General features: G+C 39.6%; 1 protein-coding gene across 1 annotated transcript in view; it reads left to right on the top strand.

Moving 5' to 3' along the window:
• LOC138025285 (uncharacterized) overlaps positions 1-5000 on the top strand; it is a 411211-nt gene that overhangs the window by 66258 nt on the left and 339953 nt on the right. The gene's annotated exons all lie outside the window — the stretch shown is intronic.

Raw genomic sequence — 5000 nt, 5'->3', positions numbered from 1 at the left:
TGAAATTAACAGGTCATCCCCATCTGAGTCCATTTGTTCGAAGCGTGTAAGGTTCGCAGATAACATTGCAGAGTTTTTACTATTACGGCGATAAGTTTCTGTACTGAATTGGAGTCATCAACGTCGATTGAGACATATTGCAACTCTTATTTAATGATGATCCAACACGCAAAACTAAAAAAAATGGTGTGCATAATCACTAACTACACTGCGCCAAAGTCACAACAGATACAAATTGTAGATCAAAGCATGCATTACAACTGCGATAGGTGATAAGCGAAATCACGCACAATTTTGAAGCATTCAAATGATACCAGAAAACAATAGACACGACGTACCGACAGTCAGTGATTACAACATACCTCTATCTCGATTCACAGGCGAACATCGTGTGTTTAAGCGGCCAAAATCCTTAAATATGCTACCGATATTATTTAGTTTGGAGTATATGACAAAACTGGAAAACATCGCCTCGAGGTTCGATCATATGACACATAACCCCACATGCTTAGGCATGACGTAAACGAACTGTAACGAAATAGTCACGCCCTGGTCACACTTACAATATTTGTTTACAGAAACCGACTCATCGCCGACTGGAAACGAGTTCTTCCTGCAATAAATTCTTAACGCGTGATCTTGCTTACACAGCTTTTGATCATGGCGGTTCTCAGCAAGATTCTGGAAGCTACAAGAGATCAGTAAGCTTATATTTTTCTGGCCGACATGCTATCACAAGTCCAAAACAAACGTTCCTAGAGACATTTCCAAATGCTATTGGGCAGTAACGGGCGTCATGTTCTTCATCAACCTGCTGAGAAATTCGATACTTGCCTCTTTCCTATCTTCATCGCGACATCGTAGCTGCAGGTGAAGTCAAAAACACATCAAAAATGGCTGTTCCAACATATAAATCACCCGAAAATTATTTGAAAAGGATCGATTTCAAGGATATCAAGGAAATTCAGCACTTGCTGAGACAATTTTTCGAATGAAATAGGATTCCATTGCAACGTGTGCGAAAAATAGAAAAAAAAATAATTCCTTCAGCTACGATTGCAAGGGGGCGCTAGTGGAGATGAACAAACATGGTTGTGGGACGTTTCTGGTGAGTCACTCGTCTCCAGAGGAAATCTCTGTTTAGTCCGAGAGCATAAGTTATCAGGTTCCGTGGGTAATTCGTGAAGAAAGCAAGCCACTGCGCTAGCTGTATTCAGAGGAGCTAAAATAACAGAAAAAGTGATGTTGCCACCTTTGTGTACCTTTGCAACCCGTACCGAGGAGTGTTAAGGGGTGTTTTTAATAAAGACGTCAAACCGTCGGAATTGAAACGAGGCTATGGATAAAACCGTATCATATCTTCAATACACAAGGCTCAAGTCTCCGCAAATTATGTGTTAAAAATGTGTTAAATATGCAATGATATACGATCTAACCTATTGTTTTGCTGTTACGTGGTCAATGTGACATGAAAGTGAGGCTCTGAGTTGTTGCTGTAATAATGCCCGCAAAATCGACAAGACTTTTAACAAAATGCTTCCATTGTTGCAGGGGTAAAAAAAAAACATTCTTATTAAGCGAGGTAATTGAGGAATATCACGCATTTTTCCTGTTTTTATAATAAATTTTCTCCCATCAGAGCTTAGAAAAACCACAGGGAACCCATCCTAAAGAAGCACGTTTTCGGGTTCCTATGAGTCTACAATTTTCTACAAAAAATCGAAGAACTTTTTTTTTTTCAGATTGTATTTATCTGATGTGAATTTTCACACTTGATACAAGATATAATAAAGACTCTCGTTTCAACATGGTACAAATGCTGCAAATTTTGAGCTACAGCTACAATTGTAGCACTGGAGATAGGGCATTACTATGGGTATTTATCATTGGGAGGAGAATGTAAGTTCACTGGCAATCTTATTCAAATTCGCTGTCCAAATTATCATCGCTGTCCAAATTATCATCAGAATCAGGTACTGAGTACTCGTACTCGGCTTTGTCATCATCATCATCATTTCTGTCGTCTTAGTCATCGTTGTCACCACCGACGTTTTCGGGCATATTTTCACAATCCTAGCCAGTGTTAGAATCGCCACAGAGGTCGGTGCCGTTCATTTCAGCCTTCCTTGCACTGACAGCGCTTGGTAGAGCACCTTTCCTTGATACATCTGCACTTCACGAGATGAAGGATGGCCGCAGGAGCAGGGGGTAGGACTTCGGGTGGGAATGGAAAGAAGAGGACATGGCGTGGATTCCCGTCATGACAACAATACCCTCTGCTTCTGAGGCCATCATTCATCTCGTGAAGTGCAGATGTGTCAAGGAAGGGTGCACCACCAAGCGCTGCCAGTGCAGGAAGACTGAAATGAACTGCACAGACCTCTGTGGCTGTTATAACACTGGCGAATATTGCGAAAATATGCCCAAAGACGTCGGTGGTGACAACGATGAAGAAGACAAAGCCGAGTACGAGTACATATCTGATTCTGATGATAATTTGGACGGCGAATTTGAATAAGATTGCTAGTGACATTCTTCTCCCAATCATAAATACCCATGGTAATGCCTTATCTCGAGTACTAGCGGGAGCTCGAAAATTGCAACCATTGTACCATGTTGAAATGAGCGTCTTCATTATATCTTGTATCAAGTGTGAACATTCTCATCAGATAAATACAATCTAAAAACAAAAAGGTTCTTCGAATTTTTTGTAGAATTGTAGACTCATAGGAACCCAAAAAGGTGCTTCTCTGGGATGGATTGCCTGTGGTTTTTCTAAGCTCTAATGGGAGAACATTTATTATAAAAACAGGAAAAATGGGTGATATTCCTCAGTTACCTTGCTTAATAAGAGTGGTTTTGGTTTTTTTTTTATCCTTGCAACAATGGACGCATTTACCCATGGTAATGCCTTATCTCCAGAACTAGCGGGAGCTCGAGAATTGCAACCATTGTACCATGTTGAAACGAGAATCTTTATTATATCTTGCACCAAGTGTGAGCATTCACATCAGATAAATACAATCTGAAAAAAAAACCCAGGTTTTTCGAATTTTTTGTAGTTACTATTTTTCATGATAGGAACCAAAAATCGTGCTTCTCTAGTATGGGTTGCCTGTGTTTTTTTTTTCTTAGCTTTAATGCGAGAAAATTTATTATAAAAACAGGAAAAATGCGTGATATTCCTCAATTACCTCGCTTAATAAGAATGTTTTTTTTTTACCCCTGCAACAATGGAAGCATTTTGTTAAAAGTCTTGTCGATTTTGCGGGCATTATTACAGCAACAACTCAGAGCCTCGTTTTCATGTCACAGTGACCACATGACAGCAAAACAATAGATTACATCGTATATTATTGCATACTTAACACATTCTAATGATTTGCGGAGACTTGAGCCTTGTGTATCGAAGATATGATACGGTTTTATCCATAGCCTCGTTTCTAAAATGGCGGTTTGACGTCGTTTTTTAAAACACCCCTTAAAACTCCTCCGTGCGGGTTGTAAAGGTGGCAACATCACTTTTCTTGTTATCTTAGCTCCTCTGAATACAACAAGCCCAGTGGCTTGCTTTCTTCACGAATTACTCACGGAACCTGATATTTGAACTTATGCTCCCGGACCAAACAGAGATTTCTTCTGGTGACGAGTGACTTACCAGAAACTTCACACAACCATTTTTGTTCATCTCCACTAGCGCCCCCTTGCAATCGAAGCTGAAGGGATTAATTATTATTGTTTTCTATTTTTCGCACACGTTGCAATGGAATCCTATTTCATTCGAAAAATTGTCTCAGCAAGTGCTGAATTTCCTTGATATCCTTGAAATCGATCCTTTTCAATTAATTTTCGGGTGATTTATATGTTGGAACAGCCATTCTTGATGTGTTTTTGACTTCACCTGCAGCTACGATGTCGCGATGAAGATAGGAAAGAGGCAAGTATCGAATTTCCCTCCGTGCGGGTTGCAAAGTTGGCAACATCACTTTTTTTGTTATTTTAGCTACCCGGAACACAACTAGTCTAGTGGCTTGCTCTCTTCACAAATAGGGCACGGGAGTACATATGCTCCCAGACTAGTTTGCACATGAATTCAACCCATGTCAGTAACAAGGATTATTCATATGCTTCATCACTCGATTGGTTGTTAAAGTGGAAGTGCAAATTGTGTGGACATGTTCTCTCAACGAATTTGCGAATGATCTCACGTTTAATTAAAACTCATGATAAAACAAACTTCTTGACCAAAAAGAGGAAAAGAAAACCCTTAATTCTTGAAAGACATTGTACAGAAGAAAACTTTCTGCTAATGGCTGTTTTGTGCCACAACAAAGTTCTTTCACTGCTTCTTTTAGGTCAGATTTAAGCTTTTAAGGGTTTAAAAACTTCGACCATTGTTGAGTTATTTTGAATGAATTACTAGTCTCTGAGGGGGCAAGCTCTACATCAAGTTTATGTCAGATAAGTTCGCAAGAAGAATTGAAATAGTTAAACCTACTTGTGATGCTTACTGCAATTTTGAAAGTTAAAGACAAGAGCATCTCTCATTTCGTTTTGATTCGCAAATTACAGTGAGCGTCCAGGGAGGAGACTCAAACTGTTTCAAACAAGATAGCGAGACCTATTCGGTCAATTCGGCGTTATCGAATTAAAGGATTCAGACGCCGTACTTTTTATGAGTTTCGGCGTACACAAACTAAGAAAAGTACGCCTGTTCATTGAAACGTCAAACGTAATTGGCCGACCACAACCGTTCCTAAGCCATTTCCAAGAAAACCATGTCTGCGGTCTTTAAGTGGAAGGCAAATTAAGTTCGGCACATGACAAGTTCGACATTTGAATCACTAAAGCCTTTCCGAGACCGTGAACTCTTTGATTTGATTTTGACATTTCCCCTTGTATTGCGCAGCAACCAATCAGAAGCGACATGAAACCACAAAATAATTACCGTCACGTTTCTCGCTTGTGATTGGCTGTTTACTTAAAACACTATGACATTT

Source organism: Montipora capricornis, chromosome 12 (assembly GCF_036669925.1).
Source record: "Montipora capricornis isolate CH-2021 chromosome 12, ASM3666992v2, whole genome shotgun sequence".
NCBI classification, from domain to species: domain Eukaryota; kingdom Metazoa; phylum Cnidaria; class Anthozoa; order Scleractinia; family Acroporidae; genus Montipora; species Montipora capricornis.
The sequence above is the reverse complement of the archived record's forward strand: the minus strand, read 5'-3'. Positions and strand labels throughout refer to the sequence as shown.